This window comes from Taudactylus pleione, unplaced genomic scaffold, assembly GCF_031769625.1.
Source record: "Taudactylus pleione unplaced genomic scaffold, aTauple2 ptg000003l, whole genome shotgun sequence".
Taxonomy (NCBI): domain Eukaryota; kingdom Metazoa; phylum Chordata; class Amphibia; order Anura; family Myobatrachidae; genus Taudactylus; species Taudactylus pleione.
In genome coordinates, this window is record NW_028284406.1 from 1434315 (window position 1) to 1453183 (window position 18869).

Below are 18869 nucleotides of genomic sequence, written 5' to 3' on the forward strand. Positions count from 1 at the left end.
TGTTCCTGCACTGGTCATTAGCACCTTCACCATGAACAAAGGGCCTGATTCAGAGCCGGACGCTCTGACCAGAGCGCTCGCTCTGAATCAGGGCCGTCCTAGCTGAAAATGGTGCGGCCTTTTGGACGCTCGCATAGCTGTGGGTTACCACCCACAGCTTATGCGAGCGTCCATGATGATGGTCTCGATGGTCAAGACCATCGCGACCATCGGGCTTGCGACGAGACCCTGAGGTAGGGTCTCGGTGACCGCAAGCCCTGGAGTGATTTTGGCTCTATCAGAGCCAAAATCACTCCCACTGACATCACTAGTGATGTCAGTGGGGCCGGACCCAGACGGCAGGCGTTCCCATGGGAACGCCTCTGTCTGGCAGCCACGCCCCCGGCACGCCCACCAAAGGGGGCGTGCTGTTACTCACCATCGACAGCATGCCCTCTTTGGTGCGAGACCCATAACGACGGCTACCCCGTCGTTATTCGGGTCTCGCGCATGTGCACGACGGAGCTCCCTCCGTTGTGCGCATGCGCACTAGGGCACCATCGACGCGCTTGCGAGCGCTTAGCGCTCGCGAGTGGGTCTGAATCAGGCCCAAAGTCCAATGTTGAATACACTTTGTTCTGTGACTAACAGTTATCTGTCAGTAACTACAAAAAAAATCCTTTTATATGAGGACATTGGATTTCAGGACCACACGCGGCTGAGATTTGTTACATTTTCGGCACTCTGCCATTAACAAACTCTCTGCCTTATTTGTGTGTAGTACAGGGTTGCGGTAGATAGAAATGTGCGGGTCCGGTTTTCAGACAACCGACAACAACCAAATTTAGGGGTTCCGAATCGAACCGAGTCCGAGTTCGGAATCACTTTGGGGTACCGAGTCTAATTGAGTTCCGGTTCGGATCTTCCTGCGGTTCGGAACTCAGATTTAAAAACTGACCTTGGGTTTTAGATGCATGCTAAGAGGTCAAATTGACGTCATTTTAGCTGCTTTTTTATTTATTTATTTTTAATAAAAGAATACAGATCCATAACCAGATCCATAACCAAAACCAAACCCAAAATATGAATCCGGCACCAAAAGCAAACACAGGGGTTGGTGCACATCTCTAGTGGTAGACATAGCTTTGAGCTTTATGTTATTCTTCTGTGTAGGCAAATTTGGGATTTGTGTCCTGTCTTGCATTGTATTTCCAGATCTACAGTGCTGGTCATGCCCCCCAATGATGCCATACAGCAACCCCAATAATGTTAGATTCACCCCGTCATTATGCATCCCATGATATGTTGTATAGGGGCATTTTCATCAATTTGCCTTTAACTACTTAACCGGGTAAAAAAAAAAAATCCAAAACCGCTCAGAAATTGGAATGTTTTTTGTATGATTGAATTAGGTCAAGAACATCTATTTTTATCTCATATGGGGCAGGTTGCAGCAAGAAATGCGGTCAAATTCCTGAAAATGCCGTTCTCAGAGGTTTAACCGCATTTCTCATAAACACCAAGACCCGGAATGCGATGTATTCTGGGGCCTGGACGCAGTGGGGGCTTCTAATCGCAAAGAGATATGAGAAGGACCCCTCCCAGCACTCCCTGCGGCACATGCGTCCTCCTGTGTATGAGGAGAAGGACACCAGAGGGACTTCTAGGTCATAGACTTGGAAGTCCCTCACTCGCAAAGGACAGCTCTTAACGAGAGGGCACCGCAGGGGGCGCTGTTGGGGCCTCTCAGTTTTTCTGTTTATTGTCATTCTCACTTGTAGCTTCCTCTTGTTTTATCCCCAGCATCTACTGGCCTCCCCTATCTCTTCCCTGGCAATTCCGGGAGGGAGCTGAATGCCTGCATTCAGTGGGGGGCGTGACCGGACAATGACTACATATGTGGATGGGGCCAGGGGCGTGATTAAGCGCGAATCGTGTCATTGTTCCCCCCGTCCACTGCGGGGGTTTCTATTAGTAGTCCAGGGGGGCAGGCGGCAGCCGGGAGGCTTGCCTGCCTTTCTGGGGGGTCGGGAGAGGCACCAGGGGCGTATCTATAATGGGTGCAGGGTGTGTGGGGCTCAGGCCCTGATTCGGAGCCAGACGCTCTGAGAGAGCACTCGCTCTGAATCAGGGCCGGCCTTCTTGTTTTTTAGAGCGGCCTCCTGGCCACTCGCATAGCTGTGGGTGACCACCCACAGCTATAGCGAGCGGCCAGGAAGATGGCCGCGATGGTCAAGACCATCACAACCATCGGGCTTGCATCGAGACCCTTGTGGTATGGTCTCGTTGCCGCAAGCCCCAGAGAGATTTCGGCTCTCACAGAGCCGAAATCTCTCCCACTGACATCACTTGTGATGTCAGTGGGACCGGCCCCAAACGGAGGCGTTCACATGGGAACGCCTCAGTTTGGGCAGCCACTCCCCCGGCCCGCCCACCAAACGGGGCGTGCTGTCACTCAACATCGACAGCACGCCTCCTTTGGTACGAGATCCGGAGCGACGGTTTGCCCGCCGCTATCCGGGTCTCGCGCATGTGTACAATGGAGCTGGCTCCGTCATGCGCATGCGCACTGGGCCACCATCGACCCTCTTGTGAGCGCATAACGCTCGAGAGCGGGTCTGAATCAGACCCTCAGTGCGCTGCCGGCCGCCGGACAGAGAAGAGGGGGCCTGTGTCGGAGACTGCACACGGGCCCCCTCCTGTCTAGAAACACCCCATGAGGTGAGTAATTATGGACTAATTAAGCTAACTGGAAACTTCTAATTACTTAATTAGTCATAAAGGGGGGGGTGCCGCCGGGGGCCCAGAGCAAGTCCCACTGATTTTTCCTTAAAGTTTTTAGGAAAAATCACACCTGCTCTGGAGGTGCATGGAAAAATACCTTCCGGGGTGCACAAAAAACCCCCACGCACCTAACTGAATAGCGAAAAAACTGCACCTGCAGGAAAAACCTTGCAGGTGCGGGTTTTTTGCTATTCTGGCACCAAATTGAATATATACACCAATAAAAGTGATTACAATTTGATTAAGAAGAGTTACGCTGGAGGAAAACTAAAAGCCAAAACTCTTTCTGAAGGACATCATAAAACATATATATGCGAATGAGCTAATTCAACATCACTAACACCTGCTGTATGTATATCCAGGAAACTCCTTACTGCACTCCAGGCCTTGACATTGCAGGTACTTCCCAAACTCTGTGCTGCTCTTATTAATTGCTTTTGTTGTTGAAAACCCCTCAGACTGGATTGGCTCTAGACCATGTAAGTTTTGCCTTCATACAACTGAAAACCTGTGTGTATTGCCTTTTTCCATTGTGTCACATCTATACACTTTAAGCATTCTTTATTTTAGTAACTAATTCATGCAGTGACTACTCATGTACTTCTCTTTATGAAATGACAAAGAGGCTGATCATATGCACAACCACCTCTTATATACATAATCCTCAAACACTCCCACAATACACTCCATTGGTCAGATAACCAACCACCTGACCAATAACCCAGCTAATCTACCTAGTAACAAGGCTGTCAAGACAGCCAAATCAGCAAAAAAAAACCAGGATTATTATTTATTCTCAAGCCTATACGGCTTTCGTCTGCTAATTTCACTTTTGGAGCTGTGCTCATGCATTAGCAGCACTGTTCTTTTACCTGTATTTTTGAACATTTAACTACATTCATCTACACTGTCTTTATATCACACAGCCTCCACTCCAGTCTTCATCTCACTTATTACCTCATCCACAGCAGGAACACCTTTACTTCAACCACCCCCCTTATTCAGTGCCCACATAATCCTCTGCTTTACCTACTTTTTCCTCCCCTCTCCAGTCTCATCCACTTGCTGTTCCCCCTTTCTTCTCTCCTCAGTCTCCCTTCCAACCCTCTGCTTCTCTCCCCCACCTTTCCTGTTCCTCCTGCCTCAACCACCTCCCTCCCTCCCTCCCTCCATGGCCTTGTTACCCCGCCACTAAGCCCTATCCCCTCCCGTCTCTGCCTGTCACCTCCGGAGCAGCCAAGAGAAATCCTGGGCCTGGGTACAGTAATATCCTGACCCCCCCGCCCCCCCTGGAGTGGCCGAGGCCACTGCAAGTTGGGCATGGCTGCACCTCTTTGTGGGTGGGTCTAGCATGTGAGAAGCACCCCCTCACAGGACCATGGCATAGCACCCAGACCCTGGGACTAAAGTATTCACTATTAGGATGGCGGGACAGTCCCATAATATCTGTGGAACCTTTGTGGCACCATATAAATAAAGGAAAATAATAATAATAATAATAATAATAATAATAATCTTAATAACAACAATAATAATACTCATGTTTTCTTTTTTATTGTAAAATGGAATGTAGCCATATCTGTAGCATTTGGAACGCAATCAGCAAATCTGTAGGTGGAATGCAAACGTAATTTGAGAAAGGTTATGCCAAGTGTGAGTCCCGGCTTACAAAGGTTAAGTAAATAGACTATGCATAATAGCAGTCACAACCTCTCTATTCTGCATCTCGCAGGTCTCCTCTCTTTCTAACTAACTTTTGTTCATACACATAAACTTGGACTTTGGACTCAGGTATCGTGACATGTCTGTGGAGTTGTAAATGATGTGGGACAGGTACATGGAGGTGTACAGGATGTAGGACAGATATGTGGAGGTGTAAATGATGTGGGACTGGTATGTGGAAGTGTTAATAATGTAGGACAGGTGTGTAGAGGTGTAAACGATCTGGGACAGGTATGTGGAGGTGCAAATGATGTGGGACAGGTATGTGGAGGTGTAAATGATGTGGGACAGGTATGTGGGGGTGTAAATGATGTGGGACAGGTATATGGAGGTATAAATGATGTAGGACAGGTATGTGAAGGTGTAAATGATGTGGGACAGGTAGGTGGAGTTGTAAATGATGTGGGACAGGTAGGTGGAGGTGTAAATTATGTGGGACAGGTATGTGGAGGTGTAAATGATGTGGGACATGTATGTGGAGGTGTAAATGATGTGGGACAGGTATGTGGAGGTGTAAATGATGTGGGACAGGTATGTGGAGGTGTAAATGATGTGGGACATGTATGTGGAGGTGTAAATGATGTGGGACAGGTATGTGGAGGTGTAAATGATGTGGGACAGGTATGTGGAGGTGTAAATGATGTGGTACAGGTATGTGGAGGTGTAAGTGATGTAGGACAGGTGTGTAGAGGTGTAAATGATGTGGGACAGGTATGTGGAGGTGTAAATAATGTGGGACAGGTGTGTAGAGGTGTAAACGATCTGGCAGCTGCTGCTCTCAGAGGGACCCTCTCCTCCTGTGTCTGCTGTGCTGCTGATCACTGCTGATCGGTCAGCAAAGCAGGACCCCCTACCCATTGTGTGCAAAGATTAGCAGCCACTGGGAAAAAGTAAATTAACCTCCCCCTCACCCCCTAGTGTACCCGGTGCCTGAAACTGGTGTCAAATTGAAAGTCGCAAAGGTCACAATGTTTCCGATGTTCTGATGATGGTTCTGATGTTCCGATGTTTGAAAAAACTATTTTTAAAAATGTTTTTACAGGTCTTAAAAAAAATTATTATTTATTTTTTTTAATGAAATCATTTTGGATAAGTTGAAATAGATGTTCCTCACCTAATTCACTCCTAAAAAAAACTGACAATTTCGGAGCTGTTTTTAGAAAAACAATTGTCAGTTAGGTGGTTTATGGAGGTGGGGCAGGTATTTAGTGGTGTAAATAATGAGATGAAGTGGTGTAAAGCTTGATAGCCCCTGATTTGCTGGGATTATTCTTATAGCTGCATACACACACAACGATTTTGTTACCAACGATTTTATGAACGATTTTATGAACGATTTTCTGTCAAATTATCTGTCAGATTTTTTGAAGTGTAATGAACGATTTTTTTTGAACTACAAACGATTTTTGCATATTCTCTTAATGAAAATTGTTGAGCTGACAAGTCTGACTGAACTACAAACATGAACGCGCATGAACGATTATCGTTCATCGTTTGACTCAGAAAGTGAATGATTTTTTCAAATGATTATCGTTAAACAATATCGTTTAACGATAATCATTCAAAAAATCGTGTGTGTATGCAGCTTCAGTTTACTGAAGTCCTACCCCTGTGTGGTTTATATGAAATTATGAACCTCATTCAAATGTAAGTTGTCTGACCAGAAATATAGTGGTACAGTACTTCAGCTACTTTCAGCTACCCCTTTTGTATATGTTTAAGGCAATGACTGCGTTTGGAAATAAAATCTAATCGACCACTAGGTTCTTCTGTGTTATATACTGTACATTTACACTAAATTGTAACACAGGACCTTATTCAGCAGTTGTCTAAATTGCAAAACTGCACACAAGCAGCATTGCAATTTTGTCCTTGCAATTATTATAATGCAGCATGTGTTCTGCATGCAGGGCCGGATTAAAGGGGGGGGGGTGGTGACAGCGGAGGTCGTCCCGGTGCCCCCACACATAGAGGAGTCCCACACAGGGTCGATGTGACCCTGCCAAGAACAGATGTTCAGCTGTACCTTTTCCCGGATGAGGGCCGGGCTCAGAAGCTGAGGCTGTTCTATTGCATGCAGCAGCACAGCGGTTCCCGAGTCCCCTCATCAGCGTCATGTGACACATGTCTGTGGCGCTGAGGAGGGAACCCAGGAGCAGCTCTGCCAGCCGGGACACATCAGGTGAGAGAGGCTCCGTATGGGGCTGGAGGGGGAGAGGGGATGTATGCACAGGTGCCATGTGGCTTGGGGGGGTAGACACAGGCGCCATGTGGCTTGGGAGGGGGTAGGCACAGGCTCTGTGTGGCTGTGGGTGGAGGGGTAGGCACAGGCTCCATGTTGCTTGGATGGGGCCCCACAACTTAGTTGCCCCGGCGCCCCAACAAGCCTTAATCCGGCCCTGCCTGCATGCATTAATGATCCGACATGTATCCATGGACACAGCATCAGATCATCTGCATGACCATTGGCTGGCTGAGTGACCATGGGGTCACACAGACCAGGCATCACAGATGAGTGAAAGAGGCCATGAAATCTCCGTCAGCCGATGGAGATGCTGGCCTCTTCCCTCCTTCTCAACAGCAGTGACACGCCTCCATTTTTGGGAAGCAGAGGCTGTTACCGCCCCCTCCTCGCACCCAAGCGGCAGCAGACTGTCAATCACTGACAGTCTGCTGCCGCTCTGCGTGCAATCACGCAGGACCCGTTCAGCACAGATGAGCGATTTTTTCTTCTGTGTATGCATCTAAGTCACACTGCCCATGCATCAAGAGTCCCTGCGCACAGTTGCAGTTATGATTGAGGCAAGGTCTCAGAAATGTCTTTAAAAATTTATTGGGCGCTGACAGGCAGGTGGCTATGCGGATGCACGGAAATAATCTGTTTTATGGGCGAGTTATTACAGTGTTGCAGGCGCCTAGCTAAAGTGGTTGCAAACTCAGACACAAGGGGGTAAATTTACTAAGATGGGAGTTCTATTAAGAAGTGATGTTGCCCATAGCAACCAATCAGATTTTACTTCTCATTTATCTAGCACCTTCTAGAAGATAATACCTGGAATTTTATTGGTTGCTATGGGTAACATCACTTCTTAATAGAACTCCCATCTTAGTAAATCTACCCCATAGGGTCTGATTCAGAGGTGAATACTCCTGCGTCCTCTGGTACCTCTTTTTGCAGAGTGGTAAATGCCAATCTCAGCCTCCCCTGTACCAGCACCTGAATGTGTGAGGCATGAAACACCCACTCTCAGCATCTCTGCACACTGTAACACTGCTGGTGATTCTTGACATGCCACCATCGGTGCACCTTTATGTGCACCATTGACATGTGCACCACCGACGCTTGCACCAGCACTGTGGCAGCTGCAGCGTCTCCCTCTGAACATGGTCTCTGTGACTGTGGCTCTGCATCTGAGAGCCGCAGTCACATAACACTCCCATAACGCATTCACTTCAGACCACTTCCTAGTCACCGCATATAAGTCCAGCTTTTCTATTACAGGAACAAAAATACATGACAAAGCCACATATGTCAAATTAAATTTAAATAACGTTTTATTGTAACTTTTTTGATTTACATTAAATACAAGAATACACACATATGTTACTGAATTTACAAATAGGGGCAGCAATATCTTTATTAAACAACCCCTTACCAATGTACACTCCCCCAAAATCCCTACATATCCTATGATATAAATATAACAGAACTTTAACTAAGGGTTACATCTACTGTATATAAAAAATTAACTAAATAAAAAAACTAAAACTGTGCACCACCGCTTCCTCAGTAACTGGGACTTTCCTGTGCTGAGCTGACGGAGGGGCTTTACTATATGAGAACTTGCTTATTTGGGACTTTGGAGACACTGTCATAATAAAGCCCAAGCCAGGACTATAACGCCTCCAAGTGAGTTGGCACATGCTGGTATACAGTATATTACAGCATTGTGGGGCAAACCTGCTCTCATAACTGGCATCTATACAAGTGGTATGTCATACAGTGACTGATGGGCTAATTTGCTACTATTTATGTTGATACGGGACATTCTCCTAATTATAGCCAACAATCTTTGCACTGCAGACATTTGGAACACTGATTTCTCATTTCTATTAGCAGAATCCCCTTTCCTTTCCCTTTCTTTGATTATTATTAACATATTTATATCAGCAATGTGTTTTATTTATTTGATGTTTTTCTCTTGTCTAAAAATAAATATATTTATTGATATGAGTAATTGAGACCTTAATTACTGAGGAAGCGATGCGCAGTTTTAATTTTTTTAATTTAATTTTTAATTTATTTATTTGGTTGTTTTTGGTGGGCACTGTATAGCCTTTACTTTTATAACAGCTGCACTTTTTCCATTTAGTACTTTAATTAGCGCCAGTCTTGGTCTAAACTTCTGATTGTTACATTTACTGTATATACATACTTGCCAACTTTCCCTGATTGTCAGGGAGACTCCCTGAAATAGCAGCAATCTCCCTGTCTCCCTGAAGAGTCCAGCAATCTCCCTGATTGCATCTTAGCCAAAATTATGAATATGTTATATACAAAAAAAGAGAGATATATACATTCAAATAGGATCATTAGTATAATTTCCCTCCATTGGGTATAAGGCACATTGGCCCTCATTCAGAGCCGTTCGCTATTTGTGGTCGTTCGTTCAAAAACAAGGGGTGGCTATTCAAATGATCCGTTCGCAAATTGCAGTCTGTTCCCACCTCTAAGTCTGAACGAGCGAGCAAAACATACGCTCGTTTTTTTGATAAAAACGCCCCCTGGCCGCACGCACCATACGTCATGTCCGCTATTTATTAGATTAATCGAGTACATCGTACAGCGTATGAACTGCTCGCTATTCTTGTGGTTGGTGTTTTCAACCGCTATTTTGCGAGCAGTTCTGAGTTAAAAAAAACCAAGTGACGTGGTCAATGACGCTGCTGTATTAATTATACACTCCCTTAAAACGCCCGTTTTGACCTTTAAGCACGCCTGCGTTCGGATCTCCACTCCCCGTTTTCAAGCACCTTCCCCTGTTACCACCCACATATGCCTCATTCTGTCACTCAAAATAGCAGGCCCTCGCTATATTGCGTACCAACGATTTTCGGCCGCACTGACTGGTTCGCGCATGCGTACTAAAATCCGTACGCATGCGCAGATGTGCGAACATCGCTCGGAACGAGCGTACTGCTGCTAGCGAGTGGCTCTGAATGAGGGCCAATGTTCCCTATGGCTACATGCATTTTCTGAAAAGCATCTGTGTGTTTTCATCAACACGTAGATCTTACTAACTGCTTTGGCGCTCATTTACATTTGGATGTAAATAAATTTTATGACACGCCTCTCAGATGTAGCAGTACATGCCCACTTTACCACCGTACTCATAGGTGTTGCTTTCACAATCTCAAGTGTGGAGATTTTCCAAGAAATCTGCAGGTCCGAAAGGAGGGGGAGGGGCTTAATTATGCAAATCGCGCCATATAGCCTCGCTCCTCATGGACCCGCAAATCACGGGGATTTACTGTAAAGGGGCGGGGCCCAATGACAGCTGTAGTCTGGTCCCGCCCCCTGATGCTGCGAGCACATGGTCTTTTTGTGTAAAAGCTGCGACCGGGAGTTAGTCTCCCACACAACTGGATGTAGAAAGGAGTCAAGGAGTCAAAGGCCCTCATTCAGAGCCGTACGCTCTGAGCAGAGCGCACGCTCTGAATGAGGGCCAGGCTCCATTTTCATGGAGCGTCCTCCTGGACACTCGTATAGCTGTGGGTCACCACCCACAGGCTATACGAGCGTGCTTTGTGATGGCCGCGATGGTCGAGACCATCGCGACCATCGAAACTGCGAGCCGGAGCCTGCGGTTGAGGTTTTCAACCGCAAGCTCCGGGGTGATTTTGGCTCTATCAGAGCCAAAATCACTCCCACTGACATCACTAGTGATGTCAGTGGGCCGGCTTCTGACGGGAGGCGTTCCCGTGGGAACGCCCCCGTCAGGGAGGCACGCCCCCGGCACGCCCACCAAAGGGGGCGTGCTGTCAATCAACATTGACAGCACGTCCCCTTTGATCGGACACAACGAGCGAAGGACTTTCCTTCGCTCGTCGCGTCTGGCGCATGCGCACGACGGAGCTCCCTCCGTCGTGCGCATGCTCAGTGCATAAAATCGACCCACTTGCGAGCGGACAGCCGCTCGTGAGTGGGTCTGAATGAGGGCCATAGTGTTTTAAATTAGGTAAAGTGTGTGTGTAGTGATGAAATAGGGGGGAAGTAAAAGATAGGTCACCCCCTCTTTTCCCCAAGAGTTGCATTGGTGGTCATTTTCTTTCCTGTGAACCTCTGGCTCATGTCCAGGAGGGGACCTGCCTTATGGGTGTCGGCTCATGTCCGATGCCACTGTGGGTGGTGTACAAAGTATTTTATGTCTAGCTAAAGTAAATGTAATGCCATGTGATATGTATTTGGCTCTGTTTACTGTTTGATTCGTGTGTTAGCTGTTGTTACAGCTGGTGCACTACAAGAACCTATCCAACCTACATGTGCACAACCCTGCTTGCAGCTAATTATTTTGTATAGACTATTTGTTGTTACAGCTGGCGCACTACAACAACCTATCCAACCTGCATGTGTTTCCCACGTTTTTCTCAGCAAAAAGGGAGTGTTAGCACAGACTGTATTTCACAGCTATAGACTGCCGGAGCACCACTGATTCAAGCTAGACCAGCAGGTTTCATATATTTAGGTCTCTCATTTGTTTTTTGTTCTGCTGGAATTGTGGTTCTTGTTGGTTTCACATTGCTTGCCAGCTGGGGTCACCGGTAGATGATGGGGAGGTAATAAATAAATACCTTGTCATTGAATAGTGTAATTAATTTAATTCCATCTGTAAATGGTAAATATCTCCTGTCATTTGTTGTTAATTATTAACAAATAATAAAATTGCGTTGCACCTTCCCTCCTGACTGGTCTTTCAGGCTTGCCTCTCTGTCACGGTGTGTCCTATCTGAACACGGGGAAATCGGCCACCGAAGCAATCCGAACACACCTGAACCTGGTGCTAGTGGTGCAGCACTGTACAAACCAGTCAGTACATCACATGAGCAAGAATGAATATGGTTAATGTGACATTTTATTTTTAGGAAACATAAGAGGTCACCTTACAAAAATGACCCATTTATTGCTCAGCGGGAGGATTTATGACCAGTGAGAAAACCAATATGCCAACAGATGCTTAAAGCAAAGACGTACTGTACATCAGTTATAGGCCCCCATTTACTAACGAGTTTTATCACCAAAACTAGTGATACATTTCACTGTGTAAGATAAATGGTGCTCCAGCCAATCAGCTCCCAACTGTCATTTTTCTAACAGTTAACAGTTGGGAGCTGATTGGCTGGAGCACCATTTATCTTACACAGTGACATTTATGGTGGTAGTAGCAAATATTCAAACGAGAACTTTGAAGTGACATTTATCACTTGTTTTGGTGATAAAACTCGTCGGGATTACTATGGGCCTCATTTACTAACGAGTTTTATCACCAAAACAAGTGATAATGGTAGTAAATGAGGCCCATAGTAATCCCATCTACTGCAACCACTATTCTCAGCAACACTAAGGCATCTTCATGTGTTTTGAATCTCCAATCACTGATGGTCTTGTGTCCAATGCTATAATTCGGAGGAGAGGGGATGAGCTTTGAATAATGACTTCATGCTAATTAGATTGCCGGTTATTCGGCTGTTGCTGAGCTAAGGGAAAAAATAGGACTTAACGGAAAAATCTATACCAGTATTCAAGTTTCCCTACAGTTATGTTTCCAAAACGGATCATTCTGCTTTATGGTGTTACAACTGCCCAATCATATCCAGCTATAAAAGTCTTTGACCTATGCGCGTTAATCCCCGTTTGTTCCGGATTGCAGCATGATTTTTCGGAAGTGCCAGAAATCTTCTTCTTTGCAAGTATGTTGGCATCCCGTAACTGAGGACCCACAGGTATTCAGAGGATAGAATTTTTGTTGGCTTGTGATAAACAAAATACTTGTTCAAATAGCTCTCATCGTGCCAGATAGCCTCAATGTTATTTCCCTTGTCTGTCATCATAGCGTTATGGCAGAAATTGGTCAATTTGTAGATCTCTTCTACCGAGCCACCAAAATATCCCCCGGCGTAGTAAAAGTCTCCCTCATCTGTAGGAATGCATGCCGTAGACTCTCGTCTGCGCTCATAGGTGAAACGCTCACGAGGTGCTCCATAGAAGCCAGGATGAAGCGTGCCAAACACATCACTTAATATCTCCACCCCGACATGGTCACTGAACTCCATGTCTACTTCCACGCACACCAAGTAATCCACCTCACTGATGAACTGTTGGTGGGACTGATCTCGGATCATCTCCATGCGCCTCATGGACACATCCTGCCATCTCTTGTAGCTGGGAACCTCCAGGATGACCATGCGTCTGCCCTCACCGAGAGTGATATTGGGAATGTCACCGACACGGTCTGTAAACACGTAATAGTTGACTTTATGCCCCAACATGAAGAACTTTTCAGCGGTTTTAATAAAAGTCTGGACAAACACTGTGTACCTGAAAACAGAAAAAGCAAATACTATTATTTACTATTCACTAGTTCATACACTAGTATGGCAAAACATGGTGACTGTTAGAAAGCAGAGTGGTGTATCTCTTAGCTGTAAGCTACAGTAGATATCATGTCAGTTCTTGCTGCATCTGTTTTTGACTACTTGAACATTCCAAAGCTCTGATTGGATGCCAGTTGGTCTAATGCTGTAAAAATGTATACACTCTCTGATTGGCTGGGAGCTGGTTTAGCGTTGTGAACATTCTCAGACATCTACCGTATTAGCTACAGGTTCATTCTACTGTAGTTCCACCTTCAGTGCTACTGATACCCCTTTTCCACCAAAAACCCGGGTCTGACCTGGGTTTTTCGGACATGGGGCCTGATTCAGACCCGCCCGCTAGACGCGTTCGCACATAGTGGTCAGCTGCCGAAGTATGCAAATCCCGCAATCACACGGCAAAACATTAGCACACACACTATGTCTTGGCGTGCGATCCCGGTGTATATTTAGATGCCCACCAGCCTGTCTTAAGACGCCCACTTTCCTTTAGTAATACACGTCATCTCCAGGAAGTGTATTCAACAATCGGTAACATCGAGTAACATTGGACCCATACGCAGCACTTGTGGCTGACCATATCCTACCACAAGCACTGTGAGTGCTTCAGTGTGTAATTCAGCCATGTGACGTGTATTAACGGCGTTAAGATGCACAGACACGCCTGCGTTCGCACCACCACACCCCCCATTTCCATCGATCAAATCCTGTCATCACCCACAAATGGCTCGTCCTGTCACTCATTCTAGCGAGGCGCCTTTGTACAGGGTGCGAGCGCTTCCCGATCGCATGGACTAGTTCGCGCACTGCGTCTTGTACTCATGCGCACATTGCAATCATCGGCAGGCTACGTGCGAACGCAGCCTAGCGAACGGGTCTGAATCGGGCCCATGGCTCCAACCCCGGTCAGACCCAGGTTAGACCCCGTCTACACTGCACCTTCAATCTGGGTTATTCTCAGGTCAGCCCCGTTCACACTGAACCCGGGTCTACCCTGCTGAACTTGTGAGGTCTTAAAAAGTGGGAGATGACTGCTCCACAACCACCAATCAGCTCATTTTAGGCATGACCCAGGTCGGATAACCCGGGTAGCGCCGTTTACATGGCACCATTACCCGGGTCCATTCTGGGTCCGTCCCTTGCAGCTACCTGGATTGGATTCCTTCCCTTGACCTGGGTTATTTTTCAGGGACCCTTTTCTCTGAGCCACGACCCAGGCAGACCAGGTAATAACCCGGGTTACTGCAGCAGTGGAAAAGGGGTATTATAGAAGAAAATTGCTGGAGTAAAAGCACAAGAGTACTCTCACCCTAGTGATTCTCACAACTGCACATTGGTAATATTTCATGTGTTACAGGTAACATTAGATATTGGGGGAGATGTATCAAGACTTGGACAGTGATAAAGTGTAGAAGTTGCCCATAGCAATTGGCTTATAACTGCCATTTCAAAGACTGTGCCAGATAATTGCGTTAGAAGCTGATCGTTTACTTTGGGCAACTTCACCACCTTATCTCTCTCCAAGGCTTGGTACCTCGCCCCCATAGTCCGTAAGCATCCTACATTAAAGATCATGCCATTTAAATATTAGCTGGTAAAGATGCAGAACAACAACCCTATAACTTACTTTTTAACAGCAAACACAGTGATACCAATGCGGACATTTCTCTGATGGAATTGTGCATTCAGTATGTCAAGATTATAGGTTCCATTCCATACAATTGGGGCAAACCAAGGAGTCATCATCAACACATCGGATCTCCTAAAAAGCAACAAAAACAGGTCTCTGATTAGTTATATGTGAATAGTTGAGAGAGAGGCCAGCAAGCCTTTGCTATCAGAGTGCCGTCACAGTCTAGATAAGCTCAGTGTACCAGATTTCCAACCACACAATTATACATTTTGTAAAACATACTGCAGCAAACTTAAATAAGTCATTTGAAATACATATATACATAGCAAATAACAACCAGTTCACATGAGTATTAAAAACCAATGAGAACAATGATATGTAAAAATAATGTTATCAATTACTATTACCAGGGTTGGACTGGCCCATAGACGTAGAGGGAAAACCCTCGGTGGGCTCCACTGCCTGAGGGCCCACTCCCTCCTCTAGGGATCAGATTCCATACTGTGCATTTAAATTATACATTATACATATGTTATATTATACTACACAGTACGGAATCAGTATTTAATGCTGGCTATTCGGATCAAATACTGACAGCGGAACACCAACAGACCTAATTCCCGACTGGGGCTGGTAAGTATCTTAACCCTACCCTCTACCCCTCTGATCCTAACCCTCCCATAGTGGTGCCTAACCCTTACCTGCCCCCTTAGTGCCTAACCCTAACCTCCCCCCTTTAGTGACTAAACCTAACCCCCCTTCCCCGCACCCTAAACCTAACCCTCCCAATGGGGGTGCCTAACCCTAACCACCCCTTTCCCTTCCCTAACCCTCCCAGGGGGTGCCTTACCCTAAGTCCCCCCATTGGTCCACGAACCTAACCCTCCCCCCATGGCTAGATGCTAAAACACCCAGCTTACCTTTGTTCGGTATGCCCGGTGTTGGGATTTTGTAGTGGGGCTAATGATAGGCGTCAGGATTTCGACCCCTATCTTTTGTCCCCTGTTGGGCTGTCAGTGTCAGGATATCGGCGGGCGGGATAGCTCCCGCCGGTGTCCTGGCTGCATCCCTACAGAATTATGGTGTATTTTCTAGAGTGCATTACTGTTATTAATCTGGTACATTATGATGCATGCACTAGAAGTTTTTACTATATATATATATATATACACTTTTTTATAGAGGGGCTGGGACCGTGCACTCTCTAGTAGTTAGCCCTGCCTCACCCCTAAGTATGGACCTTTATAGCTGCATTCCCCTGGTGGGCCCTTCGTGCCCCAGTTGGACACTGACTATTACTGATATTTAGATTGGGATCTTTGACTCAGCTTCTCCTGCTAAGTTTGACATGGATAAGAAATATTGTTATTATATCAACAACTCTGCTACCATATTAAAATTGCTTTACATTTCAATGGGCCTCTCCTTCAATTGTAGATGAGAGTCTACATAAAACACACAATACATGGGTCTCAAGAACAGGAGAACATGCAAACGTATTTGTAAAGAATGTCTACAGCTGCCCCATACAACACTGGCTGTGCAGCCTCTGCTTTCATTAACAGATATGCGATAGAGCGCTAATAATTCATTTCATATGAGGTGTTATATAAGGTGGAAATGCGTTGGGTCATCAGACCAGTTCTCCAGGATCTGCAATCCACTTGATCAAAAAATAGTTTCCAGCGCACTAGTATTGGTGCTGATTTAGCTGGTATATTCAATAAAGCGGTGACAGGCTCTCCCTGTGCTTCACGCTTCTCTCAAGTGTGGATGGTGGAGAAACGCGTTAGAGGAGCCCGCAGCAGAAGCGACTCTTACTTGGAGCACCTGTTGCCTGCCTGACAAGAATTTTAATCGAACCCACGGAGCCCTGTCACACTCTTCCCCCTCCAACGGCAGTGTGAGACTTGGACATCAAGCAGAAGCCCGACCAGGGTAAGATCTATTTGGGATCTATTTGCTGCATTTACTACACCGGGATCCAGGGAGAGGTTGGGAGTAGCGTGAAGTGCTGCAGGGGGTGTGCGACAAACTCCGGTCCCCTCTGCATCTAGCTCCAGCTCAGTGATGTCACTAGGATTGGTGTCACCCAGGGCGTCTACTCACCCTGTCACCCTCATCTCTGGACTCCTAGCGCATCGCTTGCAAAAGGGGACGTGGCCTCATTCCCACAAAGCTACACCCCCCGCTGTATGACTTTTGGAGGATGTGACCCTATTTTCATCATGCAGGGGGCTTGCCGAGCACTCCGGGAGCTGGCGGGCTGACGCACGCATGCGGGCAACATCCATCACTGCTATCACCGCTCTTTGGTTACACCATATGAGGGGTTGACTCCAAAATAGCAGTGCAGCTCTGTTATTTTGGAGTCAACCCCTCAGATGGTGACACCCGGTGTGACCCGCACCCCACTAATGACACCACTTCCCCAGCTCACCTTGACACCAATAAGTGCGCAGCAAGCTCCGGTACCAGCCACACCATGCTAAGTGTGTGTGCCAAGCTCCTGTAACCATCTCAGTTCAGCACTACATTAGCTGGTACCCCCTCTGTGCAGGTAGGATCTCACCGACAGTGCCACCAAAACCCACGTATACCAGGCTGCAGCCTTATCAGCTTATTGGTTGATAAATTCGCTGCGCCTCAGAGTTGGACCTAAGTCCCGCTCTAAATAAGGACAATTATTTTTATTAATAGGTCTTCCAAATAAAGCCCTGCACAACAGGTTTAGTATAGGACATAGAGGGACATACTAGGAAAGAGGATTTCAGTTAAAATATTTAAAGTTTGTATGTACTGTATTGGTCAATAACAGTGAGATATATACTAAGTAGAAACACTTACGAAGGCTTCAAGGCGTTCGGCTTCTCATACAGCATTCTGAAAAGATGGACAAAAAGTTTGTAAGACTTCTGAGGATCAAATGATTATTTTGGGTATGTTCCATTATATCTGCCTCTAACATGTCAACATATTCTGAATGTCGACACTGCGAATGTCGACATATTCAACTAGGGTTAGTTTACAATTAGGGTTACGCTGTAATTAGGGTTTGGCTACAATTAGGGTCGACAAATGTTGACATTATGTCAGTGTCGACATTGTGATTATCTGTCAGCATTCTGAACTTGTTGAAATGGTGTTGACATAACAACATTCTGAAAGTCAACATATCATACCACACCCCATGTAACATGCACAAGAAAGACTATTTCTCCATTTTATTGGCCTCTTGAATCATGCCACAAAGATACACTGATGCCAATGACATAATGAGTCAGAGCTTCTCCTCAGCAAATAGAAAACAGTGTATAGTTACTGTGGCACAAATCTATGGTTGCAGTCTGCCTAGGGGGCCAGACAGGACATGGCAAGGCTGTGGCAAGCTTCAGCTACCGCAACCTAACCAAAGGGGCAACCAATAGTCGTGATGGTTATTCCAGGCTGCGACCTCGGTCACAGGGCTCGGACCGCAGATGCAGCAAGGAGGTATCAGACGCCTCCTGCCACATTTGCCTTTTTGCAGGACAGAATTGTAAAGCCTCTTGTGCTCCTCCTAAGACATACAGTAACTAGAACCTTTGTTTTTATCAGAGAAGAGTTTTTACCTTTGGATGGTGAAATCTTCTAACAGATCCAGTTTTGAGATATTGGTGAGATTACTGATAGTGGGTCTGTGTGGAGAAAGGCAAGAGACACACCCGGATTTATTCATGTAATAAAACAAAGCTCTACTAACAGTGAATTTTCTATTGCCTCATTGTATTTTTGGCATTTGAACCCCAAACACTATCACTGTCCCACCTTAGTCCACAGATTCCTGATACCCGCGCTCAGTAGGATCCAGTGACATTACTGGTGCGTTCCATGGGGCACTGGTTCTAAGGCTGAGATGTATTGAGCCTGGGAGAGTGATAGAGATAAAGTACCTGCCAATCAGCTCCTAACTGTCACTTTACAGCAGGGATGGGGAACCTCAGGCCCGGGGGCCGTATAAGGCCCGCGGAGTCATTTGGTCTGGCCCTCTGAGCTTTTCTCTGCTAGCCTCATCTGGCTAGCAGGTTGTCTGGAGTGGCACCCTGCAGCCAGAATCTAT

The 18869-nt window shown here is 46.3% G+C and overlaps 1 pseudogene; it reads right to left on the reverse strand.

The window, feature by feature from the left end:
- Window positions 1–12135: 12135 nt before the first annotated feature.
- LOC148543424 (histo-blood group ABO system transferase pseudogene) lies at window positions 12136–13069 on the reverse strand (annotated as a pseudogene).
- Window positions 13070–18869: the final 5800 nt, after the last annotated feature.